Below are 21677 nucleotides of genomic sequence, written 5' to 3'. Positions count from 1 at the left end.
TGTAAGAAGTTGGGAATAGTTAGGATGTTAATAATATGCCATGTCACACAGACATTGGTATATAAGGAGAGAAGTTGTAATTTTTCACATCTTTTGACAAATCAATACATTTACAATCTTTCTCTCCCTTCTTGCTTTCAGCTTCCATGGCTTCTTCATCTTTCTTGTCTTTCTCTCTCTAAATCTAGTCTTTCTCTCTCCTCGTCACTCTTATTCTCTCTCTCCCTACAGTCTTTCTCTCTCCTCTACAGTCTTTCTCTCTCCTCTTTCTCTCTCCCTGGTTCTCTCTCTGACAGAATTGTGTTGTTCCTAGTCTTTTCCTCTTCACCTTATTAGGGGGTTTTGAAACAATACCCTGAAAGCAAAGAGGGAGATCATATTTCCAAGAGATCTTATACTGAGGTAGATTTGAACAGGGCCCAAGTTCATTTTCTTAAAGTGGCTTCAAAGCTAGGAATGTGTAGAGGTTTTGGAAGCAATAGTATCGAGTAGAGCTACAAAGGCTGATTTATTTTCTTGGTATAAGTAATAGCAATATGCATGCATGCTCTCTGTGTTGTGATATCAATATCTCAGCAAGGAGGGGTGTGTATGAGGGAGTTATATGCATTGAGACTCATGTGTAACTTTCAATTGTTACAAAGGCATTTTGCTCATGTCCTTTGCAATATGGTGCAGAGCCCAACTCTAATGCTTGTCCCAAATGAAGTCTTCTGGATGCTTGCTGGTCTTGAAGGCCAACGTGCTAGAGTGTGCCATAAAGTTGGGCCTTGCATGATTCATTAACGATGAGATAATTGCAGTTAGCTTGCCAAAATCCTTTCAATGTGAGGGATGAAATGCAAAACATGTGTGTGTGAACTATCGAGATTTAGCAAATCACATCAAAGTTATTTGTTATGGCTTTAATCTTACTGCTATATTATTTTAGCTATAGGTTCGTAAAGCCTCGAATCTCCAAAGGGCTTCCCGAACCTATCCCCTTTTCCAAACCTCTTTTCTTTAATCAAAACCCCCTCCCCTCCTCTCTTTCTCACATATAATATCTCATTTTCTCTTCCTTTTCCCTTTTTTCATTAAAGCCTCCTTTCCTCACCTCTCTTTTTTAAATTAAAACCCCCTTCCCTTTTTAATTAAAGTCCTCCCCCCTCCCCCCCCTCTCTCTCATGTGTAGGGCCTAGGTTTCCTCTCTCTCTCTCTCTCTCTCTCTCTCTCTCTCTCTCTCACTCTCTCTCTCTCTCCTTTAATTAAATCAAACTTCTTTTTAAATCAAAAGTCTCTCTCTCTCTCTCTCTCTCACACACACACACACATACACACACACACACACACAATTAGATTAAACTTTTTTAATTAAACATTTTAAAATATTTTTTAATTTAAAATTTTTCGAACATAGTTTTTCACACACTTTGAGAAGGAGATAGAATAAAAGAGAGAGAGAGAAGAAGAATAAGAATGATAAAAATAAGAAGACGGAGAGAGAAGGGAGAGAAAGAGGAAAGAGAATAGTCTTTTTTAAATTAAACATTTTTCTTCTCCCCCTCCCCCTCTCTCTCATGCGTAGGGCTTAGGTTTTCTCTCTCTCTCTCTCTCTCTCTCAGATTAAACTTTTTAATGTAAACTTTTTGTTTAATTAAAATAAGGAGAGAGAGAGAGAGAGAGAGAGAGAGAGAGAGAGATACAAAGAGCAAAAAAGAAAGAAGAGGAGAGGGAGGAAACAAAGAGAAAGAGAATTATAGAGAGAGAAAATATAAAATTTAAGAGAGGGAGAGAGAGAGAGAGGAAAAGAAAAAAGGAAAAAAGAGAAGAGGGGAGACAGAGACAGAGAGAAAATAAGAAGAAGAAGAGATAGAATTTGAATACAGAGAGAATTATAGAGTGAGGAAAGATAAAACTTCAAAGAAAAAGGAAAGAAAAAAATTTAAAGAGAGGAAAAAAAGAGGAGAGAGAAGAAAAGGAGAGGAGAGGGGAGAGAGAGAAAGAGAGAGAGAGAGAATAATAATAATAATAATAAGAGAGAGGAAAAGAGGAAGAGAGATGGGAAAAAGAAAAATGAGAAAAGTCTTTTTAAATTTTAAATATTTTTTGAGAGAGAGAGAGGAAGGGAGAGAGAATGAGAGGGGGGAAGAGAGAGAGATATATAAAATTTAAAAGAGAGAATAAGAGAAGAAAAAGATAAAATTTAAAAGAGAGAGAGGGAGAGAAGAAAAAAAGGAAAATTAGGAGAAAGGGAAGAAGAAAAGGGGAGAGAGAGAGAGAGAGAGAGAGAGAGAGAGAGAGAGAGAGAGAGAGAGAGAGAGGAGAAGAGAGAGAATATAAACATAAAGAGAGAATTATTTATAAGAAAAATATAAAATTTACATACTTTTAGAGAGATTGAGGGGGGGAAGAAAGTGAAAGAAGAAGAAGAAGAGAGAGAGAACATGTAGAGAGAATTATATAGAGAGAAAAGATAAAATTTGAAAAGAGAGAATAAAAAATAGAGGAGAAAGTGAGAAGGAAAAGAGAGGAGACAGAGAGAGAGAGAAAAGAAAAGTGCAAAGAGAAGAAAAGAGGAGAGAGAGAGAGAGAGAAGAAAAAAATAAAAAGAGAATGAAGAGAGAGAGAGAAGAAAAAAAAGGAAAAAAGAGGAGAGGGAGAGAGAAGGAAAAGAGAGGAGAGAGGGGGGAGGATAAAAGGAGAGAGAGAGAGAGAAGAAAAGGGGAGAGAAAAAAAGGAGAGAGAGAGAGAACCATGAGAGGAAAAAAATAAACTAAAATAGAAGGCAAATACACACAGAGAGAGAGAGAGAGAGAATTAGACATAGGGAATTTTTGGGGGGAAGAGAGAGAAAGAGAGAAAAAAGAGGAGAGAGAAAGATGAGAAACGGATTGTTGAGCAAAGTTGCCGTGTGATAGCTTGCCACTTTGTTATGGCTCTAATGTGAACTATTGAGATAAAACTAATCTGAAAGAGGAGCATTTGTTTATATGTGGATTCGAAAATCATGGCAATCTGATGGCTGGAGACTGAGGTCACATTAAAAGAAGAGAAGGTAGAAAGTCAATTTAGGACACTTTAGTAATGGACATGGTGATGGAAGGGGTTTATCAAATCTATTGGTAATGATCAAAGAATAGGTACTAATTGATTTGGAGGTTGTGGCTGCATTGCATTTGTCGCATGTTTGACTTCCCTTCGGCAAGTGTTTCAATAAGCACTTTCACTTACCTAATCCTCATTTTCTTTTTCTCATGCACAATAGCACACACTTGCAAATGGACTAGTGGACAAAATGTATCGCATCTAGAACCTTGGAAATAATGTTAACATCCTTGCTTTGTCCTATTATAAGTAAAGCTTTTCCTACTATTTTCTTGCCACTATAACCAAATTTGTGATGCTCTAGCATGGTTATTATCTTTGTAAGGCTAATATCCTACCCAAAGCAATGTCATATTTCTTTAAGAAAGCCAAACTGATAATATGGCTCTCTCATTGTCTATGCTTTAGTTGATTTCTCCACCCTCAAAATGCTCCAAGGTGAAGAGGGTGAGCAAAAGGAGGAGGAGCTTTGATTCCTTCTTTCCCTTATTGCAAGTTGTGAGTATAGTTTAAAGAAGGAAGAAGATCTCCCAATATACCTCACTATGCAAGTATTTTCTATGAGCACACAATTCTCACACTTTGAAAATAATGAAGGTGATAATTGAAATGTCAATGCTTTGCAATTCATAATTAGATTTGTGATGCACCCTCCTAAAATCAATACCACCAAGCCTCTTCCTAAGGATGATCACTTTGCTTGCATTGGATCTTGTAGCCAAAGGAGCAATTAAGTAGGGAAAAGGGATGCCCACGATAAGGTCAAACACTTGATACTTGCTTAGTCACATGCCTTGATGGAGATGTATACCAAGCTTCGAAAAGCACAAATTGAATGAGCTTCTAACACTAGGTGTAGTCACTAAAAGGTCAACCTCACTTAATAGATCATTGCCAATGAATAGCCTCATTGGTAGTACCAATGTGTTGTATGAAGATGATTTTTATACTTGAAACTTACTTTGTTCATACTCTTGATAATATGCTCCCCCCTCTTAGATTTGTAATGTTAGATTAATCAAATTGTAAATAATGGGGTTAATTGTTCAAGTGTCTTTTCCATGAGAGTCTTTTACATTCTAGAAATGTGCAAGTTCATAACTTTTATGATCAATTAATCGCATGAATCCTTATACTTTTAAGTTGTCAACCCTATCCCAAACATTAACAACCTTAATTACATATCTATTTGGGACACAAGGGCAAAGGTAATAAGAAACACTAGCGTTTTGCGCGCGCCAGAACACTAGGCCGCTTCGCGGCAGCTTCGCTGCCTCGAAGTAGCAAGCGAAGTTCGCTCAACAATCCGTTTCTCATCTTTCTCTCTCCTCTTTTTTCTCTTTTTCCCTCTCTCTCCCTCCAAAAATTCCCTATGTCTAATTTTCTCTCTCTCTCTCTCTATATTTGCCTTCTATTTTAGTTTATTTTTTTCCTCTCATGGTTCTCTCTCTCTCCTTTTTTTCTCTCCCCCTTTTCTTCTCTCTCTCTCTCTCTCCTTTTATTCTCCCCCTCCCCCCTCTCTCCTCTCTTTTCCTTCTTTCTCCCTCTCCTCTTTTTTTCTTTTTTTTCTTCTTCTCTCTCTCTCTTCATTCTCTTTTTAAATTTTTTCTTTTCTCTCTCTCTCTCTCTCCTCTTTTCTTCTCTTTGCACTTTTCTTTTCTCTCTCTCTCTCTCTCTCTCTCCTCTCTTTTCCTTCTCTCTTTCTCCTCTATTTTTTATTCTCTCTCTTTTTAAATTTTTTCTTTTCTCTCTCTATAATTCTCTCTACATGTTCTCTCTCTCTTCTTCTTCTTCTTCACTTTCTTCCCCCCCTCAATCTCTTTAAAAGCATGTAAATTTTATATTTTTCTTATAAATAATTCTCTCTTTATGTTTATATTCTCTCTCTTCTCCTCTCTCTCTCTCTCTCTCCTTTTCTTCTTCTTCCCTTTCTCCTAATTTTCCTTTTTTTCTTCTCTCCCTCTCTCTCTTTTAAATTTTATCTTTTTCTTCTCTTCTTCTCTATTTTAAATTATATATATATATATATATATATATATATATATATCTCTCTCTCTCTCTCTCTCTCTTCCCTCCTCTCATTCTCTCTCCCTTCCTCTCTCTCACAAAAAATATTTAAAATTTAAAAAGACTTTTCTCTTTTTTCTTTTTCCCATCTCTCTTCCTCATTTCCTCTCTCTTCTTATTCTTCTTCCTCTCTCTCTCTCTCTCTCTCTCTCTCTCTCCTCTTTTTTCTTCTCTCTTTAAATTTTTTTCTTTCCTTTTTCTTTTAAATTTTATCTTTCCTCTCTCTATAATTCTCACTGTGTTCAAATTCTCTCTCTTCTTCTTATTTTCTCTCTCTGTCTCCCCTCTCTCCTCTTTTTTCCTTTTTTCTTTTTCTCTCTCTATTTCTCTTAAATTTTATATTTTCTCTCTCTATAATTCTCTTTCTCTCTGTTCCCTCCCTCTCCTCTTCTTTCTTTTTTGCTCTTTGTATCTCTCTCTCTCTCTCTCTTCCTCCTTATTTTAATTAAACAAAAAGTTTACATTAAAAAGCTTAATATGAGAGAGAGAGAGAGAGAGAGAGGGGGGGAGAGAGAGGGAGAGAGAGGGAGAGAGAGAGAGAGAGAGAGAGAACCTAGGCCCTACGCATGAGAGAGAGGGGGGAGGGAGAGAAGAAAAATGTTTAATTAAAAAAAAACTATTCTCTTTCCTCTTTCTCCCCCTTCTCTCTCCGTCTTCTTATTTTTATCCTTCTTCTTCTTCTTCTTCTTCTTCTCTCTCTCTCTCTTTTATTCTATCTCATTCATAAAGTGTGTGAAAAACTATGTTCGAAAAATATTAAATTAAAAAAAGATTTTAAAATGTTTAATTAAAAAAAGTTTAATCTAACAGAGACAGAGAGAGAGAGAGAGAGAGGAAACCTAGGCCCTACACATGAGAGAGAGGGGGGGGAGGGGGGAGGAATTTAATTAAAAAGGGAAGGGGGTTTTAATTTAAAAAAGGGAGGTGAGAAAATGAGGCTTTAATGAAAAAAGGGAAGAGGAATAGAAAATGAGATATACACGTGAGAAAGAGAGGAGGGGAGGGGGTTTTGATTAAAGAAAAGAGGTTTGGAAAAAGGGATAGGTTCGGGAAGCCCTTTAGAGGTTCGAGGCTTTTCGAACCTATAGTTAAAATAATATAGTAGTAAGATAAGATATGCGTAATACAAAGGTTGTATAAAGATGAGAAAAAATATGCGATTTTCCTACTATGGATAATTGATGTGTCATACTTTGAACGAGAGAGAGAGAGAGAGAGAGAGAGTATGCGTGTGAATTGGCCCTACTAATCTCCCTTTCAATTTTAAGGCAAGTGAACTACATTATTGAGCTAAATTGAGCTTCCCAACCCTCTCAATTGTGAATAGATTCAGATAACATGAGATATAATCACGTTGAAAAGAAAATCATGTTAAAAAGATGCGAAGTGAGTAGGGCGAAAGCCTTGGGAGAGCTTGGCAATGATGCACACCGCGCAAAGCGTAGAAGTGGGTGTAGTATTAGTGTATGCACGTGAGAGTGTGTATGCTAGATAGGTTTGAAGGGACGGCCTCGTAGGGGTTTAAGGGTCCTGTGAGTAACTTTGTGCGAAGTTCTCCCGAGTGTCTGCGTCGGTGTGGCAGGGTAGGTAGGTGAGGCAGGGTATGGCGCAGAGCAAAGGGAAGCGCAGGATTCCGGCCATAGCCGCATCTCCCCAGAACAGCAGCGACCAAGGCATGCTCGCCCGCCTCAGAAGCTCCGTGGTGGGTTTCTGCAACTCCAAGGTGCCCTCCTCTGCCCTGTACAACGGCAGGAGCCTGCTGCACGGCGCCGGGCGCGCGGCCTGGATCGCCGGGACCACCTTCCTAATCCTCGTCGTGCCGCTCATCATCGAGATGGACCGCGAGGCGCAGCTCGCGGAGCTTGAGGGCCACCAGGCCAGCCTCCTGGGTGGCCCGCCGGCCCCGCCTGTGGGCGTCCCCTCAGCTTCCATGTGATCCCTCGGCGCGGCCGGCGCACCCACTCGGAGGCAAATCAGGCATTATCTGTCAGGACTTCGGACATGGGCAGCGGTCGATGCACGCGCACCTGTTGTGGAACCCTAACTGTGTAAACACCTATTCCCCCCCCCCTTCCTATTTTGCACTGCCTGTCAAGCTTGCAGCATAACATGTCACCCTCTTTCTGACTTCCCTTTCTTCGGATTGCCCTCAGTTTTCAGTGATTTTTGCCTGATTATGAAACAGCAGCGCAGACCCTTGTCTTTTGGGGTTATATATTCCGATTATAGGAGGCTCTGTTTTTAGGCCTATGTCTTCTTTACATGGCGTTCCTTGGCTTTGTTGCTTTTTCTCTTGTTTGGCAATTCCCGGACAGACCCTTCTTTAAAAAAGGATTCTGATTACATTTGGGCTCTGGCTGCGCACCGATCCTCCTGTTGATCACAAGCTTCCTGGGGTGGATGATGCGTCATTATGTCTCCTTTGTTTTTTTTTTTTGGTTTTTAGCCTTTGAAACACACAACAGTGGCCATGCGCTGCATCAATGGCTGATTTAGGAGCTTAAAGGTCAGGTGTAAATTTGAAGATTTGTCTTTGGGTGCTACGTTTTGTCCGTAGGATTATGCTTTGTTTGTGTTTTATATGACTTTCCTAGCAGCTTCATCATCACATTTTAGATGGCTCCAACTAGGCTGTTTAAGTGTCGTTTGGAGTCAATGCATTAGGATCAACCTACATTTCGCCAAAGGACAAACAAAACAAGGATAGAGTTTACTTTTGTTTGTTTACTTATGTATTTATTTGCAAGGACATTGGTTTTGTATATGTGAATGTACTAAATCCCTTTGTGTTTGGTAAATGTCTTACAAAGGCAAAAGAGATGTGCTTGTCATAACTTCACGCATGTGTAAGTACAATTGTGGTGTTACAGGTCCTTGTGATTGCAACAATGTTATCATAAGACCCTTTGACAATCAAACGGAAAGTGGTGTTGTATGTTATGATTGTTATTGTGAGGTATATGTCTATGATTGGGATATCGGTTGGACATGTCTCATGGGGGAAATAGTTTATTTTTCAAGTAGGTGGTTAAACAAGTGAATTAACCCTTGTTTTAGATTGCAAATCCTTGTCATATATTTCTATGAATTGGCCATACTTGGTATAGTCAATCAGTTTGTCAATGTCAAAGGTTGCTAGGTATTCTTTAGCATGTAGATTTTGGCATCTTATGAGGTCAATCTCCATGTCAAAGTTTGGTTCATCCAAGCTATCAAGATGGAATTGTGCTTGACCACAAAGCTTGGGGACAAAGTTTGTTGACATTTGTATCCAAGTAAGCATGAGTGAGATCTTTCATAAACCATTAATGCTCTTAGCCAATGGATTCAAAGTGCTGCTAATTCTATTGATGTGTTCTATGCTTATAACATCTACTCTCGCTATACATGCATGATTGTCGTAATTTAAAGGTGGCGTTTTATCTATGTACAATGTGCCTTTGGTGTGTTTATTTTATTGACTTTGAGCTAAGTTCTACATGGATTTTGGTAAGAACCATTCGTGGAAATCTGTATTATATTGGAGTCTTGCATATCTAGAGGTGCTAGGTTTAATGAATGTTTAGGTACATCAGAGTGCCTTGAATAGTCCTTGGTTCTTGTAGTATACTAGCAACGTGTACTCTCTTTTGAAAAGGGCTTTATCCAATAATGTGATTGTCTAATTGTTCATATGAGATTTCCTTGTTATGAGCTTTGGTTTCTTTGAATATTTATGGAGACCCTTTTAGTACGATGATGTCATTCTAATGTAGCTAGCCTCGTCTACGGTAATCTTCTTGACACATGCTTCCATGACAAATGTTTGCCTCTTGAATTGAGCTCATACTCATCTTGTGTGGTAGGCCATATTGACATCTTTTAGTGCATAGGCTCTAGCTAGTAAATAATATAGCTCTTCTAGCTTTGGTACATGTTCATTCAATGATCTTTTGCTAGTTAATACTAGTTTTGTGGCTTCTTTCCTCTAAGGTGCCCTTTTTAGAGTTGGGCTTCATTTCAATAGAAGAGGGATAGGTATAGAAATGCATAACTTGTACCTAGTCATTACTTTTGAAATTGATTAGCTTGTTAGTTGGTGTGATGCTTGTAGGAATCCATGTCAGTGATTTTTCCTTGGTAACTTGTTCTTGATCAAATTCTCTAATCTCTTTGGAAGTTATTAAGGCTAGCTCGGCTTTTGATATCAAATGGAACTTCCTTGGGGATGTACATGACTTTTGGTGTTAACCAACTTGTGTTGTTTAGTGAGAACATTTTGAGAGATGTTATTCTATTCTTTGGCCTTGGGACATCTTCTTTAGGTGTTGTTTTAGATTTTTGTGGCACAACTTTCTTGTGGCATCTTAAGTTAATTGCTTGATTTTGGGTAGCCATATAGTTCTATTATCTTCATACTACACTTGGGCCTTGAGGAGTTAAGATGGGTGCATAGATCCTCTTTTGTGTATATTCGAGTGTTTCCTAAACAACTCTTTGATAATTGTGATTTGGTATTCCATGTTTTCGTTGACTCTCACTAGTACTCTTCAATCTTTAAAGAAGATGAGAGATTTCTTAATCCTCTATTAGTTGGATATTTCTCAATGACGGTCTTCCTAAGAGTTAGTTGTTGACTCTATTTATGACAAAAAGATTAATTTAATTGTACACCAAATCTTGATAGGCCAATCTTAAGTATACTTGTTGGTTTAACCTTAGAACCTTCATCTAGTCCCAAGTTGAAGTGCACATATTTCATAGAGGTGTCCCCATGCTTAAAGCACTTCAAAGTTAACCATAATTCTTGCCTTTATATCCTTTATTCAAGGATGGGTTGAATCGTCTTTCTCCTTTGGTGCTCACTACGAGCATTAGATGATATACTACTCCTTTTGTCCCCTCGAGCTTTGAGACTTTACTTAGTAGTTGAGTTTCATTTTAGCAACAACCCCAAGGGCACTTGCACATTTGTTGAGGCTATATGAGAAATGAGGCTTGTATCTATGTCCTTAATCTCTTGTACTTAGGTTATGTATGGAACTAAGGTCGATATCCAAGTATACTATGACACTTTTCCTACTTTGGGAGGGATGTATTTTGATATTTCTAGAGTCTACTCTTTGTCAGCACTTAAAAGACATCCATATCCTCACAACCCTAGGCACATTGCTTCATCACTTTGGCTAAATGTTTGAATTCATTTCAAGTGTCTTTGATCCATTCTTTACCTTATCAATAACTTTGAGTTGATGCTTTTAAGTCATGATAATCTCCTACCTTGGTAGGATCTTTGGATGTTGATAGAGAAGGTCTAGTGCCACCATTACAAAAAACTAACCACCCTACCACATGGCATGAACATATGCCCAAAACATAATGAAATCGACTACCAAGACAAAGTCGATGAACTATAAACAAAGCATGTGTTGGAGCTCTTATTGTGCTTGTTTGGCTTAGACTTAGAAATATAAGACCATATAAGACACATGTTTGTTAATACTCAGATCTTGGATGTGACGAAAGTCCAACATACTTGAAAGGGATTTGAGGATGTTGGAAGAGTGCCTCCATTGATAAAGGTTATTGATGATGGATGTCAGCTAAGGAGTATGAACCCTCTTTAGATGGAAGCTTGATACAATGGGAGGCAAGTTTTACAAGGCTAGAATAGGTGAGCCAAGCCATTAGCCCAATTGATAGATGACAATGAGGAGCTATCAAAGGCATTGTAACTTGCCAAAAAAGAATTTTAGTGACTAGAAACCATGGGATGTGCATGCTAGTAGCAGGGAAAATGGTAGCTTGATTGTGTAGGAAAGAGGATGCATGAAAGTGAGGCCCAATGAATATGGAAATTCATAAAGACTCTCATCACAATCTTAGGAATCTCCTTTGAAATGAGGTCCAAGGAATCCACAGTGACACCACCAAGATTGTGCCTCTTTGGAAGGGATGGGAAGTATTATGAGGAAACCACTAGAGGAAATGGTGGTGGATGAAGACATCTTGGGTTATTAAGTAAGGCCATGAATAAAGAAATATGGAACCCTAAGCTCACAAAATGGAGGACTTCAAAGGGTCTTTCACATAAGAGGGAGAGTGGAGCTAATATAGCTTTTTGGCTTGCCAACTTGTTATAAAAATGGCATCTAATCTAAACTCCTAAACAAATACAACATACTTGATGAAGACATCTTGGTTATCAAGTCTAGTAAGGCCATGAATAAAGGAATATGGAACCCTAAGCTCATAAAATGGAGGACTTCAAATAAAGGTTAGTGCCTACACCATGAATAGGTAGAGGTAAAATATCATATGCTAACTATACCTTTCTTAGTTTGGACATCCTAGGGCCAATCTCCATGACGAGTCATGTAACTCGTAACATCATTGTCAATGAGCTAGGGTTTATTCGAAGATGAGATAGGTGAAAGGAACTCGTCCAATTGATGGATATGGAACTCAATACTTCTTAAGTTCCAAGGTGTTCTATAGTGGACACTTGGATATTCTTTGTGCTTCCTCTTAGTGTCTATGTCACAATCGAAAGATGAATCCAATTTCTCAGACTTCTATCCTTTCTTCTACTTGGGATTATCTTTTACCTTATGAAGATGTTGCAAAATCATAGTTTTATGCACTAGCTCTGCAAGAATGTCTCCTTGTGATGCACATCCTATTCAAGCACCATAGAGAATAATGTCTCCCATGTGATGGAATCTTGTGTATGAGAGGTGAGAAGGTTATTATACAAATGCCATTTGTCAAAGTTGGGAGATGGGAGGTGTGATAGAAGTGTCCAAAGCCATAATCATCCCTTGGGATACAACCTTATCCAAAATGCCCTTCATTTGGTCAATATGGTTCTTTATCCTAGGGGATTCTATGATAAAGAGATGTCAGAGCTTCAACTCAAGTGTCATCCGCAATGTTCCAAGTGTCGAGACCTATTGAAGGAACACCAACCTCTGTGGCAAGCATGGATATCTCATACATGCACAAGCATAGAATGCATATGTGAGTAATTGGATGATGAGTTTGGAATATTGTTAAGGTGTAAGAAGTGCAGGAAAGTATGTATCACTACATGTAAGGGTGGTTGATACATTGTTTAATGTACACAAGTTGAGAATGTCAGGAGTAAGATATTTGGTTGATAGATTGACTTATAGTGGGTACATTTAAATGCAATGTATATATATGGTTTCTTATCTATGGCATTTCGAGCTTATCTTCTTTGATGAGGCATTTGAGAGTAAAGAGTAGAGAAAGGCAATGGATGAAGCAATGGGTCATTTGGAGAGGGATAAGACTTGGAGGCAGTGGATGAAGCAATGGGTCATTTAGAGAGGAATAAGACTTGGAATTTGGTCGACCTTATGGAAAGAAAGCCATTGGTTGCAAGTGGGCCTATAAACTGAAATGGAGGTCAGATGGCTCACTTAAAAGGTATAAAGCAAGGCTAGTTACAAAAGGATATCCTTAGATCTATGAGAAAACATTCAATCTAGTTGCAAAAATAATCATTGTTAGAGCAGCTATTTCTTTGGCTTCTATGGTTGGAATCTATAGATATTAGATGAATGTTAAAAATGCTTTCTTCTAAGGTATTTTGGAAGAGGTGGTGTACATGGAGTAGTTAGAAGGATATGTGTATCCAAAGTTTCCAAATTATGTATGCAAGTTAAAGAAGACATTGCATGGGTTAAAGTAGGCACCTAGTGCATGGTGTGAGAATATTAGCATGTCTTCATGCAACATGATTTTCCAATAGAGTATGGATGATTACTCTCTTTATGTTAGACATTTTGATGATGATATGGTCGTTTTGGTCATCGATGTTAATAATGTCATCGTAATAGGTGCTCTTGAAAGAGAGATTGCAAAAGTAATGCATGGCCTACACAAGGATTTTTGATATTAAGGACCTTAGAATATTGAGGTACTTCTTGGGTATTGAAGTGATAGATGCCATATGGAATTAGATTGGTGCAAAGACAATAGCATTTGGAGATGTTGGAAAACTATGAGATGATTATATGTAAGCTAGTTGATATATCTTTGGATCAAAGTGTGTGAATGGTTGATGATGGATAGTATTTTAAAGATATAATTTTGTTTGGAAAGATGGTTAGTAGTTTGATCTTCTTGATTATAACAAGAGTAAACTTGAGTTATGCGTTTGGAGTGATAATCTAGTTTATGCAAAAGCCATGCAAATCACACTTGGATGCAATAAGAAGAGTGCTGAGATATATAAAGAAGACGATGAGTTATGGCTTGTTCTATGAGAAAGGCATCAAGTCTATCTTGTTTGGATATGCAAATGTAGATTGGGTAGGAAGTATTATGGATAGAAGATCTACTAGTGGGTATGCTTTTTCATTTGGTTTAGCCATGGTGAGTTGGCGTACATGGAATACAAATTGGAGGTTGCAAAAAAAGCTCGTTCAAAAGCTCCAATTTGGACCTCTCTCTCTAGAATGGAGTCTTAGGGTAACACTATTGCGAGCCATTGCCTTCGAGTATTCATCAATCGCAAAGGTGGAGTGGTGCACCACATATTGAATTAAACCTAATAGAGAGCTCTTTCTTTGTAGCAATACATATATGTGCTTAGATTTCCTAATGTTCATTTGTAGTTACCTTGAATAACTAGAAAGTTTATTGTGTTTGATGTGAATGGGGTATGTCTACATAGGTGTTTGAGGCAAAAGGGCTCATTACCAATTAAGCCCTTGGAGGTAGGCGGACATTGGATAATTTTGTGGCTAGGCCTGGCCAAGTTTCTGATGAAAATACATTCGTTGTTTGATATTGCCATATGGAGCTCAATGAAGGACAACTTGAGTGCACTATAACTCCAGAAGTGATTGTGTAAGGCAAATAATGTGAGCACCACAATTTGTGTTTTAGAATGGTCAAGGTAGCTGTCAGTTCCTATAACTTAATCTTTAGGAAGGAATCAGGCAAAATAATTAGGTGTAAAAAATTTTGTTATTTGGTATTAGAAATTAATATTAGTTATTAATAATTAACTATTGGGAAATATGGGAATTTTCCATAAGTTTGGGGCACGTGGTCAAATCTTTGGATTTGTCATAACTTGAACATCATAACTCTAAATCGAGTGCTTTATAGATTCCATTTTTCAAGCGCTTTCCAATGATAGGTCACATCATATGGTTTTAAGAAACTTATGGGCATGTAATCCAGGTGTCACCTTTCTAGCATTCAAAAAATGGGAATTGGGAGATTCCCAAACTCACTAATATTGTGTTATAAAGTCCCATCTAATTCTAGTAGCATCCATATATTGTGTTTTTTAAATATTGTGTTTTTTGAATAGGTCCTATTTGACTATATTTGGAAAACACAATATAGGTACTATTTGGAAAACACAATCTATATCTTTATTGCTAGCACTAGCACTATGGCAGTAGCCAAAGGATATGGGGGCTTCTCCTATCTAGCTAGTTGATCCAATTTCTTACAATGTACAACTATGGGGTTCTAGTCTTTATGTGGAATGGTGTATTGGGACCCAAGAGCATTTAGTTGTGCGGTGGTGGTAGTCATTCAAGGTTGGCACCCATGAACAGTTACCTCCGCTCTTCCTTTGGGCATAAGATGAAGCTATGGTAGATAGCAGGCAAATGATTTGTCAATCAGGTACAATTTGATAAACGTGAAATCCACTTATGATTAGTGAATAGATAGCAAAAGCTCAGCATTACCCATATGTAATCACAATATAAGGGGGACTATCTATCCTTTTTGCACTATTTGTCTTGAAATCCCATACAGTGTATTGGATTTCAATTGACATGATTTCAGTGCACTGTATCAAAACATTAAGAAAATATGTCAAAAATCTTAACCTTTTTTCTTCTTTTAATTAAATTCTTATAACCTACTTGAAAATATGAGAAAATGTATAATTTTCTCCTAGTTTTGATGCAAAGCATCAAGTCTCAAGAGTTTACACACAAAATATAGCTTTTATTGCTCTTGGACTTGATTTTGACAAACCCATTTTTCAAATAGTAATTCCCAATTCCCTAAAAAGAGTTCACACCTACTTGATATTTACATGTGCTTGATCAAAAGTACTTTTTAGAGTCCATGATTTAATTATTTCATTAATATTGCAAATTCTTTAACTACGATATAAATAACCATTGATAGGATTACTTAAGGTGTATTATGACTTTGTGGTATGTGCATTATGATATTCTCTTTACAAGGTCATGAGAACTAACTTTAGAAAAACTTCCTTATGTGTACCTTATTGAATTTTTAGGAGAAGACTTTAGGACGAATAATTTTTCCAAGAGGCTTTAAACTATCTAAGAGAATAAGAGAACAATAGATGTAATCTATCAATCTGTATCTTTTTGGCAATATAGGCTTTGAAAGTGGTCAATCATATGCTTATTGAAATATAAATTACTCAAATTTAGAGTGCTTTTGAAAAGTACAATGTAAAAAAAGATCAATATTTCAATAAAACCTTGAGTGATAAGATTTTGCAAAATAGGTATGTTGATTTTTTACTATTTTTAAAAAACTAGGTAATTTTTGATATTTTTAAGGGAATCTTTGGAAATATCCTTATGAGAAACATGCAACTTATCCAAAAGGTTTGCAATGTTGATTGTGGATGATGGTAAAACTGCATATTCAAATCATAAGGTCCTACTACATATAATATCTTCTTTAGTAATAATTAATGTCTCTCTCTCTGCTCTCTATAAATGGATAAAGAATTGTGGAGGGCAATCATTAGTATAAAATGTGACTTGTCCTTTTCCATTTCTTTATCTTTGGTTGGTTTTTAAAATGAAAGAATATTATTATTATCTATACACTACAAAATAATATATATTTAAAGGAGTGAAAGCATGATTTGGTGGTACAAAAATTACATCGTTTTTTATTTACCCCTTTGGTTCTCTTTTGCAAACTTGGAGGATTAGATTTTCTTTTTATGTGTTTGAAGAAACATTGAAAATGTTTGTAACAAAAAAAAAGCATGGAAGTGAGACCTATTGTGATTTAGATATATGGCAATCAAACACATAATGGTGATTGCATATGAACATTCCTTTTTTAAAAATGTAATACAATGTCCTATACGAAATATTTTCACCAACATTGGTCTACTTGATGGTCTCTTCTTCTTGCTCAAGGTTTCCAAGGTCCTACTTTACTGAGGACTCTTGTATCAACCTTCCTAAATGTGTGAAGCTTTTAGGCTTCCAAAGTAAGTATTGCTCAAGACTATTGTGACTACCAATAGCTACAAGGACACCAATATGCAAGCACATGCCAAGGGTGACCCCCAAAGTCATTGTGGAGAAATAGTCAAAGATAAAGGGGATGAAAATACCCACCAATAGCCAGAAGGAGACCCATAGCACCAAGAAGGATTAATGTAATAGCACAAGGTCTAATGCACCCAAAGAGGACATGGATCGATTGTCAAAAAGAATAGATGATCTCTTTGGTGAGATAATATTAAAAAAAAAATTAGTGTAGGAGAATAGATAGGCAAAAAAGAAGAGGGGTAATTAGTTGCATCATCAATTACATCATTAGATGTAGCACTTATTGGATGAATTTTTTGTGAGCATAATGCAATAACTAATTAAATATTGATATATTTTTTAATATTGTCTAATGAGTGTCTATACCCACTAAATTTTACTATACAATAGAAGAACTACACAACGAGTATGGCCTGAGCCTCAAGGGGAAGGTTGCCTGTGACTTATCTAATGTTAAGCTTCTTTTGTCAAAGTGCCATGCTTTCGAGAGGCATAGTGTTACTAAAAAACACACATTAGGATATAAGATTTCATTAACAAAGTTTGGGGAGAATGTGCTAAAAATGTGCAAAAGCAAGCTTGAAGGGCTAGAGAGAATGTTGGATAAGTAGAGGAGGGCCAATGATGTACTTCAAGGTGGGCTACCTAGATCCAACAAAAAGATGAACTACACACATGGTGCCAACAACTATGCACCAAAGAGGATAATATATTGTAGTTTGAACCTTCCACAATAGATAATATTTCTAATTTAAAGGCGTGCCCAACATAGTTTTGATAAACCATATGCAAAAGTTGAGCAATTACATGAGTTGAGGATGCCCCTTTTTGGGGGGAAAGGGGATGCCCCCCTTTTTGGGGCTTACTTGCGTTATTTAATTTCTCATATAAAGAAAAAAAAGTAATAAAGTGTTATTTAATTTCTCCTAAACTCAGAAATTAATAAACTAACTAATCAATGGTGTTTAATAATTAATTATTAAGTAAATAATTAATTAACTATGAATTAATTAATTAACTATTAATAAATTAGCTAATTTCTTATTTTAGTAAGTTAACTTAAAAAGCAAAAACAATATTTAATTTTTCCTAAATTGAGAAATTAATTAACTAACTAATCAATAGTGATTATTAATTAATTAATTAATTATGAACTAATTAATTAACTATTAATAATTTAGTTTTTTATTTTAACAGGTTAACTAAAAAAGTAGTAAGCGTTATTTAATTTCTCCTAAATTGAGAAATTAATTAACTAATAAATAGTGATTGATAATTAAATATATAATTAATTAAATAATTAATTTACTATGAACTAATAAACTAACTATTAACAAATTAGTTATTTTTTATTTTAGTAATTTAACTAATTAGTTAATTGATTAATTACTAATTAAATTAATTAGTAAATTAACTTACTAATTTTGGGGGGGAGGGGGAAAGGGGAGGAGGCATTGGTGCCCCCTTTCTAGCGCTTACATGCATGGCATTCGCCCGCCTATTGCACTACATCCATTTGTTCGCGCGCTCTCCCCCTATGGGTGGATAGGGAGGGGAATCTCTCTCTCTCTCTCTCTCTCTCTCTCATATAAAGACAAAAAAATAAAAAATCATTTAATTTTTTAAATTGCAAAAATAATTAACTAACTAATCAATATTGATTAATAATTAATTTAATAATTAATAAACTATGAACTAATTAATTAACTATTAGTAAATTAGTTAATTTTTTATTTTAGTAAGTTAACTAAATTGAGAACTTAATTAAGTAATTAATCAATAGTGATTAATAATTAAATAATTGAGATATTAACATAAAAAATGTTACTTAAAAAATAATTATTTAATAAATAATTATTTTATAATAATTAGTAGTAAGTGGTAATTAATTAAGTAGTAAATTATTGGTTAGTATTAATCAAATTTTAAAAAGGTAATAATTTAAAAATTAATATTAATAAGCATATTTAAAAATTAGTAATTAAGTATTTTAAAAAAATTCAAATTATATGTTGAAAAATTAAGTGGTTAAATAAGTAGTAGTAGTTACCATTTTAAAAATCAATATTAGTTAGTATTTAAAAAGTGGCAACTAGGTGTTAAAGACTTAGATTAATAATTAGTATTTATTTTAGTGCTAATAAAATTAGTAATCAGTTGCTAAAATTAGTGTTTTGAAAATTTGTATTTGAGAGAGAGAGAGAGAGAGAGAGAGAGAGAGGGAGGGAGAGGGAGAGGGAGAGGGAGAGGGAGAGGGAGAGGGAGAGATTGTTTTAGTTGGTTCATAATTATTTAGCTATAGTTAGCGAGCATTAGTATGTTTGTAATTACTTGGTTGTTTATAGAGAAGACATGTGATAGAGGGATATAGAGAGGGCAAGGGAGGGGGGAGAGTGTGTGCGTGTTAGGATTGCTTTCCACTAAAAAGGGGATCATTGGTGCTTGCATATTTAGTTAAGAAAAAATATATCTAATACCATCCTCTGTCTCTCTGTCTCTGTCTCTGTCTCTGTCTCTGTCTCTCTCTCTCTTTCTCTCGCTCATGGTTCCTCTCCCTTTCTTGAGCTCTCCCTCTCTCGCGAGTATCTTGCTCTTTCTCTCTCTATCTCTATCTCACTTTCTCATCTCAAGGTAAGTTTTCCTATAGGTGTGTACATATCTCTCTTCCTCTCTCCCATACATTTGGCATGTACATCCCATGTTAACTCTCTCTCTCTCTACTTATGTTTCACACACACACACACACACACACACACACACACACACACACACACACATCCCATAGGTGTGTACATATTTCTCTTCCTCTCCTCCCCTATACATTTAGCATGTACATCCCATGTTAACTCTCTCTTTCTCTCTCTCTCTCTACTTATGTTTCACACACACACAACAACATTCACACGATCTCAATCTCTCCTTGTTTGCTCTCTCTATCTACACTTACAAATGGCTATGACACTTACAAATGGTCTCGACACTTACAAATGACACTTACAAATGGCTATCACTAGAAGATTGGTGATAAGTGCCTTGGTTCATGAGCAAGGTTGTGTCCATGTATGACACCGAACTCTCAACAATGTTTGAGGAGCTCCAAACACTGATTCATAGGAACATAGTATTCCAAATTAAGAATAAGCTGAAAAACAATCCAAAAAATGATATTGGGTATTTCATGCATGTAGGTTCAAACATATGGTTTGTGTAGCGAACATAGAGAGTGATGAAGGGATGGAATCTTGTCTTTTGAAGTTAAAGCAACATTGTGCATACATATTTCTCCCTGGTAGCCTATTTCATGGGCAAGCTATTGACAATGATATTAGGTACTTCATATTAAAAATGTCAATGACAACAAGGCTAATGTCAAGGGTTGACTTGGTGAATTGCATGCAAAGGAATGGTGCCAAGGACCTATGTAATAGTTGAATATGATTAGATCATGTGTGTTGTATTAATGATTGGACCACCATGGCAACACGTGTAGGACCCAATCACATGCTTCTCTTTTTATGTTTTTCCTCTTGATAGTTGGCATCTTCCCTTTTATCTTTACTGTGTCTTGCTACTTGTTTCATTGGAAACAAAGTCTCCAAAGACACACCTTACAATATGTGCATAAGAATTTCCAAGACAAACACAAGTGCTTGTGCCACATATGGAGACGTGTATCTATAAAAGAAGATGACAACTATGCAGCACTGGTTCATTCGAACATAGTGGGCCTTAGGTAAGGTTGCAAACTAAAATTTTATTGTAGTGGATTGTTGGCTTAGTTGGTGGCATCTTAGATATACATGCTAGAGACAACATTTTGCCGAGGTAAATCTGATATATAAGAGTAAGTAATATTATAGGTGCTCTAATTCTTTTCTCACACATTCATGTTGGTTTTGTGCAAGTGGTAGAGGATATTACTCAATATGCCAACCCCAAACCTAGCAGAGCTAGTGTATGTAAGTTGGTTAGCTAGTGAGGTATTCAAAGGGACTATCAGCTTGTATGATACATGTGTTAGCGATTTGGCCAGTGCTTTACTACAACAGAGTACAAAATGGCTTGTGTTCTTTGGAGGAAAGTTCCACGGTGCAAGACCTAATGTACAGAAGCTTCTAAGTTGATTACACCAAGGGAGTATCCCCACACCAATAGTGCCAACAAAGATGGTGGAGGAGGAGACAACTAGAATTGAAATATATCAACAATTTGATTTTAGAGGTGATAACATAGTTACAGCAAGGAAATGAAAGATTGATGGAAAATGGGGTTAGATGAAGTAAACTCCTCTCACACAGACTAGAGTATGCAACTGAGAATCAACCTAGAAGAAAGAGCGCACACAGTAAAATTTGAGAGCCCTTCAACACATCAAACCAAGCAAGGGTAGGATCTCCAATTTCTTTAAAGGAAGTGGTGGTAAAGATTGACCTGCATGACACCGTTTGGGCCATAAGAAGGATTCCGTGTCATAGTCATGTCTAATGTCAACGTTGGTTGGGGGCTTGACCAGAAAAATGTAAGAAGCCAATCAGAAACACAACAAAAGGGATACCCACACCTTCATTTTGGGATGTCGTAGGGTGGTCCAATTCACACAGGGATGTTAGCAATCAATATGGAATGTGGCACTAGTTCATGTGGTTTTGCAATGATAGTGTGGACCACACGTGGACCATAGGTTCTTCCATTCAACACACACCACCCAGAGTCCCACAAGTATAGCTAGTGGTTCGTGGCACAATTTTGATTGTAGAAGAAATTTGCACGTCAGAGAGTGGTGGGTTTGTTTTACAAAAGGTAGCAAAACAAGTGGGTCCTGATGAGAGCTCATATAGATATCGAAACGGTATCTCAGAAGTTGCTGGGAAAAGGATAGATTCAACATTGGCTTTAAATGCAAATGTGAAGGGCCACACAAAAGTGAAAGCCTTGAAACATGAGCTTTTCAAAATAGAGATACCTAACTCAAGTGACTTGCAAGAGTGTTACGATGTGCACATTACAAAGAACCCAACATATAATTATTGAGATGTCATAATTCTAGTTGCTCCCCTTCCTATTGTGTAGCTATCTTGATTCTTTCCACACTAAACCTTATGCAAAGTGCACTTCACTAGTGCACACCTACACATACACAACCTTGCATATGTGTACACCATAGTGCATTGTTCTCCCTCGTGCATGACTAGTACACTACTCCTTTGCATT

At 36.6% G+C, this 21677-nt stretch overlaps 1 pseudogene; it reads left to right on the top strand.

Moving 5' to 3' along the window:
- The first annotated feature begins 6635 nt into the window (after window positions 1–6635).
- LOC148029092 (mitochondrial import receptor subunit TOM9-2 pseudogene) lies at window positions 6636–7497 on the top strand (annotated as a pseudogene).
- The last annotated feature ends 14180 nt before the right edge of the window (window positions 7498–21677 follow it).

Source organism: Lygodium microphyllum, chromosome 11 (genome assembly GCF_053477565.2).
Source record: "Lygodium microphyllum isolate KBCC chromosome 11, Lygodium_microphyllum_v1.1.10, whole genome shotgun sequence".
In the NCBI taxonomy this organism is placed as follows: Eukaryota; Viridiplantae; Streptophyta; class Polypodiopsida; order Schizaeales; family Lygodiaceae; genus Lygodium; species Lygodium microphyllum.
This window is presented reverse-complemented; position numbering and strand designations above follow the sequence as displayed.